A 22,253-nucleotide genomic window follows, 5' to 3' on the forward strand; every position below is an offset into this window, starting at 1 on the left:
ACCCCTCTGTGTACTCTGTATACACCCGTGTACCCCCAACTTCGGTCGCAGACCACTCTGTGTATGCTGTATACACCCGTGTACCCCCAGCTTTGGTCGCAGAACCCTGTGTACACTGTATACACCCAGGTTCGGTCGCAGACCCCTGTGTACGCTGTATACACCTGTATACCCCCAGCTTCGGTCATAGACCCCTCTGTGTAAGATGTATACACCCGTATATCTCCAGCTTCGGTAACAGACCCCTGTGTACACTGTATACACCCGTATACCCCCAGGTTCGGTCGCAGACCCCTGTGTATGCTGTATACACCTGTATACCCCCAGCTTCGGTCACGGACCCATCTGTGTATGCTGTATACACCCGTATACCCCCAGCTTTGGTCACAGACCCTGCATCTCTCACACTGTAGAACTGACGCCGGACACACACGGTAAAACTGCAGTCGTTGGTCTCTCGTCTCTCGCACTTATACTGATAACATAAGATGGAGTCAGACAAACCCATCTACAAAACGTGAGAACAAAGTCATTACTACAGGACTGTGTGAGAAAGGGATTTATTCTACAAGAAACTTAGGGGCCACAAATGAGAGAATCCGGGCCCCGTGGCTGGATACTCCGGGCCCCCAGCGTGTTAGGACCAGATGGGGTCTTTGTCCCTGGAGCTTCTCTACTCGGGATAATGAGACTCTGATCTTGGTCATCCGTATGGATAATGGAAATGGAATTACAAAGCTTCTCATTTACTTTCCATGTTAAACACAGACGGCTCATGTATGGCACATGGACGGCACATGTACAGCACACGGACGGCACATGTACAGCACACGGACCGCACACGACGGCTCATGTACAGCACATTGACGGCAAACGGACGACACGCGTACAGCATATGGATGGCACATGTACAGCACACGGGCGGCATATGTACGGCACACGGACGACATGTTTACATGGACCCATAGACTTGTACTGGCTCTTTGTCACCTCTGTTGCTGGGAAAACATGGACATGAGAGCAGCACCATAAGTCAAATAGGGGACACATGGCATCGTTGAAAAACATGACAGGTCGTGTTAAGGGGCCGTACAGTCACATAATAGAAAACAGCAGAATTGCCGTCTTTTTCTACATCCTACCTCACAAACAGCAGAATACAAAGATAATAAAAACAAGTCCTTCATGTCCCCCAAACTACTAGGGTCATGGACAGGAAACCAGAAAGGTACCAGGGTCATGGACAGGAAACCAGAGAGGTACCAGGGTCATGGACAGGAAACTAGAAACGTAATGTACCAGGGTCATGGACAGGAAACCAGAAAGGTACCAGGGTCATGGACAGGAAACTAGAAAGGTAATGTACCAAGGTCATGGACAGGAAACCAGAAAGGTACCAGGGTCATGGACAGGAAACAAAAGGTAATATATCAGGGTCATGGACAGGAAACCAGAGAGGTAAGATACCAGGGTCATGGACAGGAAACCAGAAGGGAAATATACCAGGGCCATGGACAGGAAACCAGAGAGGTAAGATTCCAGGATCATGGACAGGAAACCAGAAAGGTAATATGCCAGGGTTATGGACAGGAAACCAGAGAGATAATATACCAGGGTAATGGTCAGGAAACTAGAGAGGTAAGATAACAGGGTCATGGACAAGAAACAAGAGAGGTAAGATACCAGGATCATAGACAGGAAACCAGAGAGGTAAGATACCATGGTCATGGACAAGAAATCAGAGAGGTAAGATACAAGGATCATGGACAGGAAACCAGGGAGGTAATATACCAGAGTCATGGACAGGAAACCAGAAAGGTAATATGCCAGGGTTATGGACAGGATACCAGAGAGATAATATACCAGGGTCATGGACAAGAAACCAGAGAGGTAATATACCAGGGTCATGGACAGAAAACCAGAGAGGAAATATAACAGGGTCATGGACAGAAAACCAGAGAGGTAAGATACCAGGATCATGGAAAGGAAACCAGAGAGGTAATATACCAGGGTCATGGACAGGAAACCAGAAAGGTAAGATAACAGGATCATGGACAGGAAACCAGAGAGGTAATATACCAGGGTCATGGACAGGAAACCAGAAAGGTAATATACCAGGGTCATGGACAGGAAACCTGAAAGGTAAGATACCAGGGTCATGGACAGGAAACCAGAGAGGTAAGATACCAGGATCATGGACAGGAAACCAGAGAGGTAATATACCAGGGTCATGGACAGGAAACCAGAAAGGTAAGATAACTGGATCATGGACAGGAAACCAGAGAGGTAATATATCAGGGTCATGGACAGGAAACCAGAAAGGTAATATACCAGGGTCATGGACAGGAAACCAGAGAGGTAAGATGCCAGGGTCAAAATTAAGAGGTCCAGAATAAATGTTTGAATAATTTCTTATCTACTGATGTGTATTTTTGTGGCTATTTAAATGTATAAATATTTATAACAATGTTAATTTTATGTAGATTTTATTCTAATTGTTAAAATTAAAATAATTCTAAGCTCAATCTTCATAAACTGAATGCTGCATCACTTCAGAAAGTGAGGTGAACGGAGTTCAATATTTTGTGAATCCGTTCTGCTCACTAATAGCAGTATGGACCGGAGACCTGAAGCACAGTGTACTAGAGCACCGAGAGAAACATGGGTTCCAGGACATATGGGCCCCCGATGTCCTGTTAAAAAAACTAAAAAGTAGGAATATCAAGGAATTTATGGAAAAAAGAAGAAAAGAGAAAATGCTGATGGGTAAGTTTTTCATATTAGGCTCAATATATACCTGGCTTGGTTTTAATAAGGTGGAAATATAATTTTCCCACCAGGTTCAGGAATTGACAAGGAAGTTATCGATTGTAACCAGAACCTTTGAAATTTCGGGATATTACAGACCCGCTTTTTAGTTTGACATATGTTAAATCTACCGATCTCAAAGAACAGCTGCCCATAATAATATATGTTATTCACCATAAATACTGGACGTGAAGCACCATGTATCTTATCAATGGTATCTAGTGGAGCAGAAGCTATCCTCCAGGAACACAGACCGATATAGTATGTCATTAATCTGCAGAGAGTTTATCACTATAGTTGGATGGTAGATATATATCTAGATGGGAAAAGATGGATAGGGGGAAAGGGTGAGGATGGAAGTAAGATGGGGAATTGTGGCCAGGGAGAGAGCACAGTAGGAGCTCATCCGCGCTGATTCTACCGGAAAGAATCTTCTTATGGGAGAGAAAGAAGGGGGAACTACAATATATTTGGTCATATATATTATATTTATACCTAATTTATAACCCACTTGCTGATTGTCTCTCTTAGGCCAGACACATCCACACAATCACAGGGAGTGTGAGGACAAAATAGTATTGTGACCCGGTCACTGCTTCACATAGAGTCTTCATCGCTAGTGCACAAATCAAGAAGCAGGAGAACGTGGCGAACCCCACAATGTCCACATACCAAAGAGGCAGACACAGACAAGACCGATCTATAGGGAGGATTCCATTACCCAGAGGCGCTCTTTTCAGCATGTTTCACTTGTAATGCTTCCTCAGAAAGGGGTTTCTACAAGAGAAACGCGTGTAATGTGCAGTTTGCCCCGTTCTGCTGCTTCTGGATTTATGCACCAGCAATGAAGACTCTATGTGAAGCCGTGACCGTGTCATGCCCATAATGCCACACATGCCCTATGGAATCGGCTTTATAACATTCATTGTTTGTACTATTTTTTGAATGTTTCCATGAGCACTGTCACTTTATGAGTCTACAATGTAATACTTATTCCTGTGTGGATTGTAAACCCGTTCTATATATTCTTTGTATCTGGGTTTATTGTGAATTGCTATTGACCATTCGGCGGAGACCTTACACCTGAGATATGTAATGATATAGGGTGATAAGCGATATAATTGTTATACTTCTTCCATATGGACTTTCCACTTACAATTATATATATATATGTAAAGGATTTTTCTAAACTATACTTTGGGACAGATTAGATACGTTTTATATACATACCTGATGATTTTTCTCTGCATAATCTCTTCTTTTTACATTTTTCATGTGTTTTGTTGAAATACAGATATATTTCACACTGAAATGTTATTTATGGGAGTAACGTTTGTAGGCCATGTTGTTGATTTCTACTTCTGAATATATGGAGGACCTCATTGGGGCTTTTTATATATATGGTTAGACAAACGAACTACGAAGAGCGGCAAAAGGTGTATACATGATAACCTCATACTGCAGGGAAGACATGTATTCTAGAATACTAAAGAAAGTGATAATACAAAATGACAATATTTAGGAGTATTTCACCAAACTCCATTACAATCCATAAATCCCCATGTCCCTTTTATCTAATGTCATTACTCACATAACTCTTCACATATTGACTACTGTATTGTCCTCATCACAGACACTACTTACTACCATATAACACCATTATTTACTCTCACAATGCCCTGCAGCTCCTCCTATTAACCCTTGTGTATGCCAACCATACCTGCTAATGGCTCTGATGTCATTTTATGTCTCCATTCTGGCTAGAGCTCCCATAAAGTCATCTCATTAGCTGCAAAGTTAGTTAGCGAAAGATTTTCCATGATGGCAGCTCAGTCTGACATGGCTGTTCAATATATTTAGTACTGATCATTCTCGTACAATGAGTGCTTTTATTTTAACATGGCCAAACATGAGGAATGACGAGGGGTTGTCCTCGTAGTGGTCAACACCTTTAAGAACATACAATTTTGAGTTAAAATATTTCTAACATTTTGAACATGAAAAAAGCTTCTCCCCGTATGACTTCCCTGATGTTTATTAAGAGTTGATTTTGGTAGAAAACATTTCCCACATTAAGAATATGATACAGGATTCTCCCCTGTGTGAGTTTTTTGGTGACTAATAAGAGATGATTTCTTCACAAAACATTTCCCACATTCTGAACAGTTAAAAAGCTTCTCCCCTGTGTGAGTTCTCTGGTGCTTAAACAAATATGATTTACAATTAAAACATTTCCCACATTCTGAGCAGGAAAATGGCTTCTCCCCTGTGTGAGTTCTATGGTGATGAACCAAATCTGATTTCCAGTTAAAACATTTCCCACATTCTGAACAAGAAAATGGCTTCTCCCCTGTGTGAGTTCTATGGTGATTAACCAAATCTGATTTCTGGTTAAAACATTTCCCACATTCTGAACAGGTAAAAGGCTTCTCCCCTGTGTGAGTTCTCTGGTGATTAACAAGATGACATTTCTGGTTAAAGCATTTCCCACATTCTGAACAGGGATAAGGCTTCTCCCCTGTGTGAGTTCTTTTGTGGGTAACAAATTGTGATATCTGTGCAAAACATTTCCCACATTCTGAACAGGGAAATGGCTTCTCCCCTGTGTGAGTTCTCTGGTGATGAACCAAATCTGATTTCCAGTTAAAACATTTCCCACATTCTGAACAAGAAAATGGCTTCTCCCCTGTGTGAGTTCTATGGTGATTAACCAAATCTGATTTCTGGTTAAAACATTTCCCACATTCTGAACAGGTAAAAGGCTTCTCCCCTGTGTGAGTTCTCTGGTGATTAACAAGATGACATTTCTGGTTAAAGCATTTCCCACATTCTGAACAGGGATAAGGCTTCTCCCCTGTGTGAGTTCTTTTGTGGGTAACAAATTGTGATATCTGTGCAAAACATTTCCCACATTCTGAACAGGGAAATGGCTTCTCCCCTGTGTGAGTTCTCTGGTGATGAACCAAATCTGATTTCCAGTTAAAACATTTCCCACATTCTGAACAAGAAAATGGCTTCTCCCCTGTGTGAGTTCTATGGTGATTAACCAAATCTGATTTCTGGTTAAAACATTTCCCACATTCTGAACAGGTAAAAGGCTTCTCCCCTGTGTGAGTTCTCTGGTGATTAACAAGATGACATTTCTGGTTAAAGCATTTCCCACATTCTGAACAGGGATAAGGCTTCTCCCCTGTGTGAGTTCTTTTGTGGGTAACAAATTGTGATATCTGTGCAAAACATTTCCCACATTCTGAGCAGGAAAATGGCTTCTCCCCTGTGTGAGTTCTATGGTGATGAACCAAATCTGATTTCCAGTTAAAACATTTCCCACATTCTGAACAAGAAAATGGCTTCTCCCCTGTGTGAGTTCTATGGTGATTAACCAAATCTGATTTCTGGTTAAAACATTTCCCACATTCTGAACAGGTAAAAGGCTTCTCCCCTGTGTGAGTTCTCTGGTGATTAACAAGATGACATTTCTGGTTAAAGCATTTCCCACATTCTGAACAGGGATAAGGCTTCTCCCCTGTGTGAGTTCTTTTGTGGGTAACAAATTGTGATATCTGTGCAAAACATTTCCCACATTCTGAACAGGGAAATGGCTTCTCCCCTGTGTGAGTTCTCTGGTGCTTAAGACAGTCTGATTTATTGCTAAAATATTTCCCACATTCTGAACATGAAAAAGGCTTCTCCCCTGTGTGCGTTCTCTGGTGGGAAACAAAATGTGATTTCCGTGCAAAATATTTCCCACATTCTGAACATGAAAATGACTTCTTTGCTTTAGAAGCAAGTTGTTTTTTAATGCCTCTTTTGTGACTTTGATTTTCCTTAGTAATCGGTAATGAATCAGAAGATGGGACCTGTTTCATAGGATCAGATGACAGATCTTTGCTGTGAATGGATGATGGTATATCTGGAGTAATAGCAATCACTTCAGTTGTATTTTGTAGCATCTCAAGATCATCAGATGTAAAAACTGAAGACGTCAGCTGTCCCTCTGATCTCCTGGTACACTCATCTGCTAAGATAAAAGAAAATTTTAATAAAATATCCTTAAGTTTTATATTTTTGAACATTTCTACTTAAACTGTCCATAAAAATGGCAAGCTACCGTGTTTCCCCGAAAGTAAGACCCAGTCTTACATTAATTTTACCCCAAAAAGTCCCACCCTGTCTTACTTTCGGGGGGAGGTCTTACATTAGCCAAAAAAAAATGACAATTTCTTTTTAACCAATAAATTAACATTCATTAACATGCTGTTATACCCCATAACAGTGCCGTATCCCACTGCACACAGCCTCACACCCCATAACAGTGCCGTATCCCACTGCACACAGCCCCACACCCCATAACAGTGCCGTATCCCACTGCACACAGCCCCACACCCCATAACAGTGCCGTATCCCACTGCACACAGCCCCATACCCTATACAGTACATGTTTCCCTACTAGGTTTTTAAATGCTGGACGTTTTCCTCTGCGGTGCGGCTGTGGGTGCGGAAGGCCTGTGCTGCAGGGAACGCTGTGCCAATCAGCAGGGAAACAGCGGTGACGTGGGGCTGGGGCGGCCAATTACAGCCCGAGCTGCTGGACCAATCAGTGCTCGAGCCGGGGGCCGGCGGTGACGTGGGGAACAGGGGCGGCCAATGAGCTGTTGAGCTGGGCGGATTGCGGAGTTAACACGGCGAGTTAACCCCATGAGCGCTGGACCCGCCCAGCTGCACCTGAGGACACCTCTGGAGCCTGGGGACCCAATGGGGGACAGCGGTGGCCCAAAGGTAAGGGCCTTACATTTCACAGCGGCCCCCAACCCTGCCTTACATTCGGGGGAGGCCTTACATTGAAGGACCCCCCCGTAACCCCCACCCTGTCTTACTTTCGGGGGGGTCCTACTTTCGGGGAAACACGGTATGTTAAAAACTTAAATTATTTACCAAGACAATGACAGTTCACAGTCTAATAGAAAACCTTGTTGGATGAACCAGTAGTGTGAGGTGTTCAACTGTTTGTTCATTCTGCCTCCCAAATATCGAATAAAAAGAAACTAATCAATGTTCTATAGGCAAAAAAAATACCAATTCCCATCTCACCAAAACAAGTCCCCACTCAGGTCCATCATCTGTCAATGGAAAAACAGAGGTTCCCACACTATTAGTGGCTCAAAGGCTGTTGAAAAGCAACAAGGTTTCTATAAACCAATCCAGCAAAATCCGCTCTCACTTCGGAGTCTTGCAGTGTGCGCAAACAACATTTAGGATCCCTGTATTTAGCAATATTATAGTGAGAAGAACCCACTTAATTTGTGGTGTGTGTCTCCTGGAGCACAATCTGGGCACTATGTGCTGGGTAAGAAAATGGCAAATGTGTAATTTTCACTTTCCAACATCCACTGTGTGTTAATTTCCAGAAAGTGGCTGTGGAGTCAAAATCTTCACTCCTCCTAAGGATTATAACCCTCAGTGAATTAATTAATAACATGGAATCACTGTATGGGGATTTCGACTATTCTGGTTTTCTGTCATTTAGTTATATTAGGGCTTCTGCATATGGTGTGTCCAATCTCATCTGGAATCTGTTCCTGCTGTCCAGCTGGAGTAATCTGCTCCATACTTCAGCCAATTGGAAAGTACCACACCCTACTAAAGCACAAAGCACATGGCCGGAATCCACCAGATACAGCGCTGTTCTCCTCTGGTTCAGTCCTCTGTGCTCAGCTTGCGGCTTGTGTATTTGTTTCCTGCTGTGACTGTGGCCCGTTTACTGACTACTCTTGTGTCTTCTGATTCTGTATTCTGTTCTTCTGGTTCTGACCCAGCTACCTGACTATTCTTCTTGGCATCTAACACCACAGAATAGCAGGTAACACCATGGTCCAAGCCTAGGGGTCCCAGTGTAAGTCCAGATTCCATGTGAGGGTGTTAAAGGGCGATGAGCAAGGCAATCCTTGGGATATGGAGAGTAGAGAAGATAGACAAGCATGTTCATGGTGGACATCTTTTGAGCTGCCAGGTGACCATGAACAGTGCTCCCAATACATTGTGTCTGCAAACTATTCCAGCTAGATCTGCATTCAAATAGCTAAATGGCGCTCCTTCCCTTCTGAACACTGCCATGTGCCCAGACAGTAGAGTACAATCGTATGTAGGGTATAGTGCGAAGCTGGAAAATAATTTGTAAGATCCATTTGTTTTCTATTATCCTTTGTGCAGAATTCCAAACTTACCACCACATAAAGTGACACACGTCAGATATTAATAATGGGGCCTGATTAGGAACTACTGAAATGATCAAACTCCACAGTCTCCATCAGTAATAAATGAGTAACTAGTGGTGAAACCTCTCTGGGGTAATTAGCATGTGGGTCTCAGAGACTTCACAATCTATACTATCCTAAGCTCCAATATTTTCTGTAAGATGAGTTTTAAGAAGAAATATTAGGCATTTAAAGAGAACTGTGTATAAGGCCGGTTTCACACGTCCTGATATTTCCGGTACCGGAGATGTCCATGTGTGTAAAACTCGTGGCACACGTGACAACCGTGTGCCGCCTGTGTGCAGCATCAGTAATACATGGACAGCTGGCAGGGATGAAGCGCTACATTAATCGCTGTTCCCCAGTGGTAGGTGCTGAAGATGCTCTCATCATTCTCCCCTGCTCTGCCGGTGGGGAGAATGATGAGTTATATTAAAGTCAGAATGATGACAGCAGGTGGCGGCTTTTGGGACTATTACTCCCATCAACCTACACCTGCTGCTAAGAACAGTGACAGCAGGAGCGGATGATGGGAGTATTCCTCACCTGACACCTGTGCTATAACTAAGTAAATGAATGAAAAAACTGGCGAGGATTCCCCTGTATTTCCTATAACCAGTCTGGAAAACTCACAACTGGGGGCTGCAACCCTCATCTGTCAGCTTCAGCAAGGATGGATATCAAGAATAGAGGGGTTCCAACACTGTTTTTTAAATTATTTAAATAAATAGTTTAAAAAACTGCATGGGGTCCCCCCATTTTTGACAACAAACCTTCCTAAAGCTGACAACTGGGGTCTGGTATTCTCAGGCTTGTAAGGGGCCAGCCTAAAAATAACAGCCCGCAGCTGCCCAGAAAAGGCACATCTATTAGATGCGCCAATTCTGGTGCTTTGCCCGGCTCTTCCCACTTGCCCTATAGTGATGGCAAGTGGAGTTCATATTTGTGGGGTTGATGTCACCCTTGTATTGACAGGTGACATCAAGCCCACGGCTTAGTAATGGAGAGGTGTCTATAAGACACCTATCCATTATTAATACTATTGTTATATGGTAAATAAAGACACAGCCAGAATAAAGTCTTTTATTAGAAATAAAACAAAAGCACAGTTTTAATTTTTTATTTAACAATAACACAGAGAATTCTCACGGTGATCTGCTGTGACAGCTTGAACTGTGGTGACCTCATCACTGACTTTTTCCCATGGTCCTGAGGTCACTGTGGTTCAGCCTAGCTGGAAACCTCGATGATGTCACTTCTGGTTAATGATGCTGTGCTTGCAGCAGCTCATTCACCAGTGGTTCTCAGCCTGCATGGTCGCATCTTGGCACCGTCCAGGTTGAAAACTAATTATCCCCCAGACATGGATTATGGCGTGGGACAGAGCGACAGACAGGTATGGTATATTGTTGTTTTATTTTATTTTTATTACAGGAGAACGAGGTCTTCGGTGGAAATAGGCGTTAGGTGAGTATAACTGTGTTTGATATTTTTAAATAAAAAAGGAAAACTGTTTTGTTTTATTTCTAATAAAAGGCTTTATTCTGGCTGTGTCTTTATTTTCCGTGTAACCAGGGCCGGACTGGGAGTGAAATTCAGCCCTGGCATTTGTAAGACCACAGGCCCACGTCTTGTACCCTCTGTAATCTTGCTGGCTAGATAGTCTAATACAGGTCAGCGGCCTACAATCACAACGTTTAGTGTTGTGGAGCTGCAGAGCTGACAGCCACTGAATTCTGGCCACTTTAGATGAGCCAATAATCATGAAATGTGGGATTGTAAGAGCGCGGCTTCCTGATTATCGGCTCATTTCAATAGGTCAGTAATCACCTGATGGAAGGAAAAATGATTATTAGTCACGTGAGACAATTTTTAGCCGGCTTAAAACTCAAGGTTCTTGGTGGCACATTGCTCGGGGTAAGCAGGACATGCGCTCCTGAGAACAGGACAGTCTACGTGCACAGAACATATTACCAGTCGCTGTGTGCACAGAGAAGTGCGTCCTCCTGTGTGAACAGGCTGTAGAGGACACTGACTGACGTGTATATGGCTGGTCGGTGGTCGTGGACATGCTGGAGCACAGTAATGACAGGAAAGTCTCAGTCAGACGGCCGTTTCTCACGTCCATGTTCTCTCTGTGGTTTTCATTAGTTCTCTTCCATTATAGTCTATGGTGCTGCTCACAGGCTCATGTTTTTGCAGACTGTGTCTCCCCAATAAAAATCAGAGACATTTTCGTTTTTTATTGTTGTCACAGACACAATCCCCTCCACAAGTCTCTGAACCTGCGCCGATCACAGGCCCCACATAGATCGCCCCAGTGCACACTCTGCGCGGATTAACACTGTAATGTATAGGAGAAGATTTTAATTTATTTTTTCATACGTGAAAATCACTAAAGTTCCCGTCTGGGGGCCGCACCCATCACCGGCCCATGTGTAGTGACTCATTAACCAGTTTATTGCTGCCTTGCCTTCCTTATAGAAGCAGCAGAGACTGGACAGATGGTTTTCATGCTGGGATGCCTGTATTTTGTGGCTGCAGAACCAAGGTAAGGGGATGTGCACTCATCTTTGTCAGGCGGATTGAAAAAGCGCCACAAACCTGCCGCTAAACATGAACTTAGTGCACGGCGATGGAAAACCACATTGCTGTACCCGCTCCGTCTGTTACGTCTTTTATCTGCTTCAGTGCTTGGAAACTGAGGCCATTAATACAAGTAGCACATTCTGTCACCTGCAACTATAATAGAAACTATCGAGAAAAGACGCCGGTGGCACAAAAGACATGGCGCCTTCAGGTAAAAGACCGGAGACACTTTCCTGAAGCAGCTCTGCCCCCGGAAATAAAACTGTGTGCACATACCCTAGTTCTCCACAAGGAGAAATGATACTTCTAGGATATCGGTCAGACGCCTCTCACACAGACAAACCAGATCTCACACTTTGCACTGATGAGGGGCAGTACCCCGAAACACAGTGTCTGCAAATTGAGATTCTTGCTTGGATTTTATCCTAAGTCATGTAACAAGGCTCGTTAAAGAGTCAACATTGACTTCTAGGATTGCTACCTCCAATAGGTGGCACTAGAGTTCTAGTGCTCTTCCTCTCTGAAGAGACAATTTGTATAATTAGCATACCCTAGTTACAAACACTAGGCTACAGCACCCGGCAAACGCTCAGTACATGAATCATTCTAAGGCCGGGGTCACACTAGGGTGTGTGATGCGAGAAACAACACCCAGCACTGCCACCGGCACTCGGACCGGAGTGTGCGGCTACATGTATTTCTAAGGGCCAATGCAGACGGCCATATATATCCTCTGATCTGAGAGAATCGGCCAATTATACTGTAAAGCTGACACTTGGATCAAGCTCTGACCCGAGTGTCAGCACAGTGTGGTCCGATTGTCTAGGATGAGAGAATCAGAGAACACTGAGGAAAAGATGGAGAACAAACATTTCTCCGTTGTGTCATCGGAGTGCAGTCCGGTGTTTTCCACGCACTCATTGTATTGCATTACTGAGCGTGATCGGAATATCATATGTTAACAATATATAACATATATAACGTATGTTCCAACCCCATGGATAGAGACAAACACCTTGGTTGCTTCAGAAAGACCTTTTTGAGTCAGGGCTACCATCCAAAAACAATTGAAAACCAAATTACAAGAGCCACCAGAATGTCAAGGAATCACCTGCCACATTACAAAGCTAAAGAAGAGAATAACCGGGAGCCTCTAGTGGTCACCTACAACCCAAATCTGGAGGTGCTAAGGGGAGCGGCACGGAAATTACAACCTTTACTACAAAAAGATGCCCGATTACAATCCATGTTTCCAGACCCCCCACTACTGTGTTTTAGGCAGCCCCCAAATCTAAGAAGCGTCATTGTCAGAAGCTCCCTGTCCTCTCCAACAGCTGCAGGAACCTTTCCTTGCAACCAGAAAAAAATGTAAAGCCTGTCCATTTATAATGACCACGGACAAGATAAAGATCCCCACCTCACATCAGGACTACAAGATCCCAGGTACTCTCAGCTGCATCACATCTAATGGGGTGTACTTAATTATCTGTACTAAATGTCCAGCTGGGGGTCTGTATGTGGGAGAGACCGGGCAAACACTGAGAACAAGGATGAATTCTCATCGCCACACAATAAGAGAAAAAAGAAAGGATCTACCTGTGGCAAAACATTTTTGTATCCCCGGTCATAGCATGATGGACATTAAATTACTTGTATTAAATGGTAACTTCAACTCTCAGAGAGACAGGAGGGTCTGGGAGTATAAATTTATGACAACTTTTGACACACTCAGTGCAGGAATGAATGTGTCACATGAATTTATGTCTTTTTACATCAATTAAGGAATTTGCTCTTCAGAACTTCTGGGGTCATCACACAACACAGAACTAGACCCTAATCAGAGGGCAATAAAACGTTCACACTCCTAATCTATAAACTGTTCCAATATTTATGTTTATCCCTCTCCCATAATGACAAGTCTGCTAAATGTTACTTGTCTTATCTATCTGCATTATTTCTGTGCTGTTTTGTGTATAAATATGTGATTTTTCAGATGTTGTATTAGTCTAGCCTGATGAAGAGACCTGAGTAGTCTCAAAAGCTTGCAATGTGCTACCACCTTTTCAGTTAGCCATTAAAAGGTATCAACTAGAGTTGAGCGAAACGGGTTGAAAAATTTCAAAAGTCGCCGACTTTTGTCAAAGTCGGGTTTCATGAAACGAAACCCGACCCTAGGATGAGGTCGGCCACGAGGTCGGCGACTTACGCGCCAAAGTCGCGTTTCAAAAGTTTGTTTTGCGCTCTTTTTCAGCCAATCAGGATCCACGGACACTGTGGGCAACGTGATGACATAGGCAGGGGTCACCACCATCTTTCAGAAGGGCATGCAAGTGATTGGCTTGCTTTGGTGGGTGTCACAGGGGGTATAAAAGGGCGTGGACACCGACCGCCATCTTACTTCTGCCGATCTCAGTATAGGGAGAGGTTGCTGCTGATTCTGTAGGGAGAGCGTTAGGCAGGGAAGAAGACAAAAAAACTGCTTCTGCTGCTAGTGATTTGGCCTGCACAACACACAAGTCACTGTGTGTGCAGTGCAAGGGGAGGCTATATTGTGGTGTATCAGTGGTATTGGTTGTTGGGCTGCCTTTTAAGGCTTCCTGACAGGCTGGAATTGCTGTTTACCCACTGCTCCGCAAACTGCTTTTTTAAAAGCAATCCCAATTTTTTTTTTTTGTCCTGCTGAGAAGAAAAAAAAACTGCTTCTGCTGCTAGCAATTTGGCCTGCACAACACACAAGTCACTGTGTGTGCAGTGCAAGGGGAGGCTATATTGTGGTGTATCAGTGGTGTTGGTTGTTGGGCTGCCTTTTAAGGCTTCCTGACAGGCTGGCATTGCTGTTTACCCACTGCTCCGCAAACTGCTTTTTTAAAAGCAATCCAATCTCCCTTATCCTGTAGTCACTTTGGTCACAGCTGTGCCATCGAGCCTGTCACATAGCGCTCAGATATTCATTGGGCCTCACACAATCCACAAGTGTCCAGTGTCCAAAAGTGTGTGCACAGATTCAAAATCTCCCTTATCCTCTCGTCACTTTGGTCACAGCTGTGCCATCGAGCCTGTCACATAGCGCTCAGATATTCATTGGGCCTCACACAATCCACAAGTGTCCAGTGTCCAAAAGTGTGCGCAGAGATTCAAAATCTCCCTTATCCTCTCGTCACTTTGGTCACAGCTGTGCCATCGAGCCTGTCACATAGCGCTCAGATATTCATTGGGCCTCACACAATCCACAAGTGTCCAGTGTCCAAAAGTGTGTGCACAGATTCAAAATCTCCCTTATCCTCTCGTCACTTTGGTCACAGCTGTGCCATCGAGCCTGTCACAGAGCGCTCAGATATTCATTGGGCCTCACACAATCCACAAGTGTCCAGTGTCCAAAAGTGTGCGCAGAGATTCAAAATCTCCCTTATCCTCTCGTCACTTTGGTCACAGCTGTGCCATCGAGCCTGTCACATAGCGCTCAGATATTCATTGGGCCTCACACAATCCACAAGTGTCCAGTGTCCAAAAGTGTGCACAGATATTCAAAATCTCCCTTATCCTCTCGTCACTTTGGTCACAGCTGTGCCATCGAGCCTGTCACATAGCGCTCAGATATTCATTGGGCCTCACACAATCCACAAGTGTCCAGTGTCCAAAAGTGTGCGCAGAGATTCAAAATCTCCCTTATCCTCTCGTCACTTTGGTCACAGCTGTGCCATCGAGCCTGTCACGTAGCGCTCAGATATTCATTGGGCCTCACACAATCCACAAGTGTCCAGTGTCCAAAAGTGTGTGCAGAGATTCAAAATCTCCGTTATCCTCTCGTCACTTTGGTCACAGCTGTGCCATCGAGCCTGTCACATAGCGATCAGATATTCATTGGGCCTTACACAATCCACAAGTGTCCAGTGTCCAAAAGTGTGCACAGATATTCAAAATCTCCCTTATCCTCTCGTCACTTTGGTCACAGCTGTGCCATCGAGCCTGTCACATAGCGCTCAGATATTCATTGGGCCTCACACAATCCACAAGTGTCCAGTGTCCAAAAGTATGTGCAGAGATTCAAAATCTCCCTTATCCTCTCGTCACTTTGGTCACAGCTGTGCCATCGAGCTTGTCACATAGCGCTCAGATATTCATTGGGCCTCACACAATCCACAAGTGTACAGTGTCCAAAAGTGTGTGCAGAGATTCAAAATCTCCCTTATCCTCTCGTCACTTTGGTCACAGCTGTGCCATCGAGCCTGTCACATAGCGCTCAGATATTCATTGGGCCTCACACAATCCACAAGTGTCCAGTGTCCAAAAGTGTGTGCAGAGATTCAAAATCTCCCTTATCCTCTCGTCACTTTGGTCACAGCTGTGCCATCGAGCCTGTCACATAGCGCTCAGATATTCATTGGGCCTCACACAATCCACAAGTGTCCAGTGTCCAAAAGTGTGCGCAGAGATTCAAAATCTCCCTTATCCTCTCGTCACTTTGGTCACAGCTGTGCCATCGAACCTGTCACATAGAGCTCAGATATTCATTTGGCCTCACACAATCCACAAGTGTCCAGTGTCCAAAAGTGTGCGCAGAGATTCAAAATCTCCCTTATCCTCTCGTCACTTTGGTCACAGCTGTGCCATCGAGCCTGTCACATAGCGCTCAGATATTCATTGGGCCTCACACAATCCACAAGTGTCCAGTGTCCAAAAGTGTGCGCAGAGATTCAAAATCTCCCTTATCCTCTCGTCACTTTGGTCACAGCTGTGCCATCGAGCCTGTCACATAGCGCTCAGATATTCATTGGGCCTCACACAATCCACAAGTGTCCAGTGTCCAAAAGTGTGCGCAGAGATTCAAAATCTCCCTTATCCTCTCGTCACTTTGGTCACAGCTGTGCCATCGAGCCTGTCACATAGTGCTCAGATATTCATTGGGCCTCACACAATCCACAAGTGTCCAGTGTCCAAAAGTGTGCGCAGAGATTCAAAATCTCCCTTATCCTCTCGTCACTTTGGTCACAGCTGTGCCATCGAGCCTGTCACATAGCGCTCAGATATTCATTTGGCCTCACACAATCCACAAGTGTCCAGTGTCCAAAAGTGTGCGCAGAGATTCAAAATCTCCCATATCCTCTCGTCACTTTGGTCACAGCTGTGCCATCGAGCCTGTCACATAGCGCTCAGATATTCATTGGGCCTCACACAATCCAAAAGTGTCCAGTGTCCACAAGTGTCTGCAGAAATTCAAAATCTCCCCTGTCCTATCGACACCTTGTACCTTGTTTGACATTACTATATAGTTTGTTGGATTTTGTCTACATTTCTACCAAAAATGAGGAAGGCTGGTGGAAGAGGCCATGGAATTGGGCGGGGGTTGGCAGCTGGTAATGATGGTGTTGGTGGTGGATCTGATGGTAGTGGCAAGAGCAAAATAGGACCGAATGCAGGAGGTGTTGAGCCTGCGTCATCGTCTGGCTACATAAGGCCTCGAACGCTTAGTTTTCTAGGAGTTGGCAAACCGCTTTTAAAGCCAGAGCATCAGGAAAAAGTTTTGTCTTACATTGCTGACTCAGCCTCCAGCTCTATCGCCTCCTCTTCTTCAGTTGTAAAACGTAAAAGCACTAAGTCGTCATTGGAGGCTCATGTTCATGAACCACACCTTTCCTTGTGTCCTTCACCCCAAACAAGATTGAAGGATGACGCAGGCCATACTACTGATTACTCCGTGGAGCTGTTTTCACATACCATGCCTGGATTATCAAGTCAAATGGTGAATTACCCAGGCCAAGATGAATCTGACATGGAGTGCACTGATGCACAGCCGCTGATGGATGATTCTGCTGGTACATTCACTCAGAGCACTACATTGTCCTCGCAGTGTACAGAGCCAGATTCTGACCCTGATGAGACTCAGGTGCCCCTTCCCGCACACTATACCACCATACACGGTGACACAGAGGAAGGTGCACATGACATAGAAGAGGAGGTGATGGATGACCCAGTTGTTGACCCAGATTGGCATCCATTGGGGGAAGAGGGTGCTGCTTCCAATAGCTCAGATGAGGAGCATCCACAGCAGACATCGACATCGCAACAGCTGTTATCTGGCAGGCCCGGAGCACTCCAAAGACAGGTTCCAAACATCAAAATAGTTGCAGGACAGCTTGTCCAGAGGGTCAAAAGATCACAGCGTGCTAGGCCGCAAAATGTCTGCCAAAGTAGGAAGAGTGCAGTGTGGCACTTTTTTGAACAAAATCCTCATGATCAGGCCAAGGTTATCTGTAAGAAGTGCGCAAAGACCTTTAGCCGAGGGAAAAATCTGAAAAATTTGAATACCAGTTGCATGCTTAGACATTTAACCAGCATGCACTTGCAAGCGTGGACACAACACCAAACCTCAAGTGCCACATGTGCAACTGATCACAACGAAAGTAGTCAGCAACGCTACATTGTTTCCCCCACTGTAAGCCCACCGGTTAGCACAGCAGCAAATGTTGAGGTGTCGTTGCAAGGCCACAGCAGTCAGGGAATCCCACTGTTATATCAACGAAAGACTGATTCTAGGCCATCATAAAGAACAACAACTCCATCACCATCATCAACCCTCTATCAGTCCGCCCTGTCCACCGCTACTTCCACCATATGCAGCTCTCAAGTCCAGCTCACCCTCCCAGACACTATGAGTAGGTCAAGAAAGTACTCAGTCTCTCATCTGCGTACGCTGGGTTTGAACGCCCACATTGCCAAACTAATCTCGTTGATGCCCTTTCGGTTGGTGGAAAGCACAGCTTTCCGCGAACTCATGGCCTATGCAGTACCACGCTATGACCTACCCAGTCGCCACTTCTTCTCTCGCAAAGCCATCCCAGCCCTCCACCATCATGTGAAAGGCCGCATTGTCCATGCACTCAAGCAGTCAGTGAGCGGAAAGGTGCACCTCACAACTGATGCATGGTCCAGTCGGCATGGCCAGGGCCGTTACGTGTCCATCACTGCGCACTGGGTTAATGTGGTGGATGCAGGGTCCACAGGGGACAGCGGTGGTGGGACAGTGCTGCCTAGCCCACAGTATAGGAAACAGTTGGCTGTAGGCGTTCGACCCTCCTCCTCCTCCTCCTCCAGAAGCGAAAGCTCGTCCACAGAGCGCAGTCGTACGAGCACTCCATCTGCAGCTGCCACTGTTGCACACGATTTGTCCCCCTATCGAGCAGCTAGTGGAAAGCGTCAGCAGGCTGTGTTGCAGATGATGTGTTTGGGCAACAGACACACCGCCGAGGTGCTGGCCGAGTACTTGAAGCGACAAACTGAGTCATGGCTGGGCAGTGTACATCTTGAGGCAGGCAAGGTAGTTAGTGATAACGGCCGTAATTTTGTGGCAGCCATAGCCCTTTCAAAACTCAGCCACATACCTTGCTTGGCTCACACCTTGAACCTGGTGGTGCAGTGCTTCCTCAAAAATTATCCGTTGTTAACAGCCCTGCTCCAGAAGGTGCGAAGACTGTGCGCGCACATCCGCCGGTCGCCTGTACACTCCGTTCATATGCAGAAGCTGCAGCGATTGCTCCACCTTCCCAACCACCGCCTCATTATCGACATTGCAACAAGGTGGAACTCCACCCTGCACATGGTGGAGCGGCTGTGCGAGCAGAGGCAGGCCATAATGCATTTGTGGGAGGATACACGGCCAGGCACTTTGAGAGCAGACATGGAGTTGACAGGCGTGCAGTGGTCGAAGCTGAAAGACCTCTGTAAAGTCCTTCAGTGTTTTGAGGAATGCACACGGCTGGTAAGCGCAGACGACGCCATCCTAAGCATGAGCATCCCACTTATGCGTCTGCTCATGCAAACTTTGACGCACTTTAAGGAGCAGGCGTCTGCAGCCAATGTTGATGAGGAGGAAGAGGAGGAGGGAATTCTTGATGACATTCAGCCATTGTCTGCTCAGGGACCTCTCCTGGACGAGGTGGAGGAAGAAGAGGAGGAGGAGGATGATGATGGGGATGATTACTTAGGGGAGGAGGATGCATCTCGTGGGGCAAGTGAAAATGTTGGCGTGGCAAGGTCTGGTATAGGGTTTGTGCGTGACTGGAGGGATGTGGATTTGCCAGAAAGTGCTCCTCCACCCAGCACTCGCAGTGCATCATTGACACCGGGAACATTGGCCCACATGTCAGATTATGCCTTGCAGATCCTAAAAAGGGACCCCCGCATTGCCAAAATGATGAACGATGACGACTACTGGTTGGCCAGCATCCTGGATCCACGCTATAAAGGCAAATTACAAAACATCATGCCACAGGAGAACCTTGACCTAATATTGGCTAATAAACAAGCAACTCTGGTAAATCGGTTGCTTGAGGCATTCCCAGCACACAGCAGCGGTGATGGTTCTCACACGAGCCGTACGGGCCGGGGGCAGCTTGGCAGAGGTGTTCGTGGTGCACACAGCAGAAGTGGCGTTGGAGACAGGGGTTTCATGACAATGTTGTGGACTGATTTTTCAAATACCGCTCACACAACTGGTAATACTGCATCGATGGAAAGTGACAGGAGACAGCAGTTGTCAACTATGGTTACAAACTACTTTTCCTCCCATATCGATGTTCTCCCACACAGGTCATTCCCCTTTGACTATTGGGCCGCTAAACTGGACACCTGGCCTGAATTGGCCCAATATGCCTTACAGGAGCTCGCTTGCCCAGCTGCAAGTGTGCTATCGGAAAGAGTCTTCAGTGCAGCTGGATCAATCCTGACAGAAAAAAGGACCCGTCTGTCAACCCAAAATGTGGATGATCTAACCTTCATTAAAATGAACCATGCATGGGTTTCCAAGGATTTTGTCCCACCTTCCCCTGATGACACATAGGGTGACAGAAAAATGGCTTGCTTTGGTCCACCTCTTCCTGGGACTTCACCTATTTCGCCTTTTGCATCAGCTGAATGTCCAACATCAACATATGCCACTTTCTAAAACTCCCTAACTGTGCTGCCTCCCCCCCCATGGCCGGGGTCACCACCTAGCGCACGACACCGTGCGAGTGCCGTTGCCCTGGACAGGTGGGTAGGCCAAATCTTGGGCGCGGGCACTGGCACAGGGTCCCTCATAGTGCAATCAAGTGTCTCTGACGGTGGTGGTGCACACCCGCCGTCAGACACACCGCTGTACTATGAGGGGCCCAGTGCCAGTACCGACGCCCACGAGTGGGCCCCCCTTGCTTGGGCAGGGCCCCAGCATTTGCAATCTTTACCTCTCCCTGCTCCTCCGCTGTGTAATCTGGGCCATCAAATCCATACTGTGCCTGACACCGTCTGAGCCTGCCTCCTGAGACATATATTTTGAATGTGTACGCTATCCATACATGTTATCTGGGGATACGGTACCCTTTCTAACCTTTGTGCAATCACGTGCAATCCATACTGGGCCTAACACCGTCTGAGCCTGCCTCCTGCTGTATAGACATATATTTTGAATGTGTACGCTATCCATACATGTTATCTGGGGATACGGTACCCTTTCTAACCTTTGTGCAATCACGTGCAATCCATACTGGGCCTAACACCGTCTGAGCCTGCCTCCTGAGACATATATTTTGAATGTGTACGCTATCCATACATGTTATCCGGGGAAACGGTACCCTTTCTAACCTTTATGCAATCACGTGCAATCCATACTAGGCCTAACACCGTCTGAGCCTGCCTCCTGAGACATATATTTTGAATGTGTACGCTATCCATACATGTTATCTGGGGATACGGTACCCTTTCTAACCTTTGTGCAATCACGTGCAATCCATACTGGGCCTAACACCGTCTGAGCCTGCCTCCTGAGACATATATTTTGAATGTGTACGCTATCCATACATGTTATCCGGGGTAACGGTACCCTTTCTAACCTTTGTGCAATCACGTGCAATCCATACTGGGCCTAACACCGTCTGAGCCTGCCTCCTGAGACATATATTTTGAATGTGTACGCTATCTATACATGTTATCCGGGGAAACGGTACCCTTTCTAACCTTTGTGCAATCACGTGCAATCCATACTGGGCCTAACACCGTCTGAGCCTGCCTCCTGAGACATATATTTTGAATGTGTACGCTATCCATACATGTTATCTGGGGATACGGTACCCTTTCTAACCTTTGTGCAATCACGTGCAATCCATACTGGGCCTAACACCGTCTGAGCCTGCCTCCTGAGACATATATTTTGAATGTGTACGCTATCCATACCTGTTATCCGGGGAAACGGTACCCTTTCTAACCTTTGTGCAATCACGTGTAATCCATACTGGGCGTGAGAACGGCTGGCGAGCTGTTAAGCAAGCTACAGCACCTGTGGTTTGCACACGTAAGTTTTTCATTTTTTCAGGAATGACGGTTAGGCCTAATTCCGGAACTGCGGTTGACCTGCACTTACTGGGAAATCATTGTTCGCGGGTAATAATTGTAATCAGCGACAAACGCTGGCTTTTTCAGTGTAGCGCACATGTAGCCACGGACATGTAAGGGCATGACACACCAGTTATTGGCCAACCTCATGTGCCAGAGCCTCACGTGTCCCTCTAGTAAGCCGGACTCGGACCGCGGGGCATGATGGAGTGTGCATCTGTTCTGTAGCTGGCATGGTTG

General features: G+C 45.8%; 1 pseudogene; it reads right to left on the bottom strand.

The window, feature by feature from the left end:
• The window catches only part of LOC141056862 (uncharacterized), a 42,278-nt pseudogene that overhangs the window by 18,284 nt on the left and 1,741 nt on the right, over nucleotides 1–22,253 (bottom strand).

Source organism: Dendrobates tinctorius, unplaced genomic scaffold (assembly GCF_039654945.1).
Source record: "Dendrobates tinctorius isolate UK_male_01 unplaced genomic scaffold, ASM3965494v1 ptg000200l, whole genome shotgun sequence".
NCBI classification, from domain to species: domain Eukaryota; kingdom Metazoa; phylum Chordata; class Amphibia; order Anura; family Dendrobatidae; genus Dendrobates; species Dendrobates tinctorius.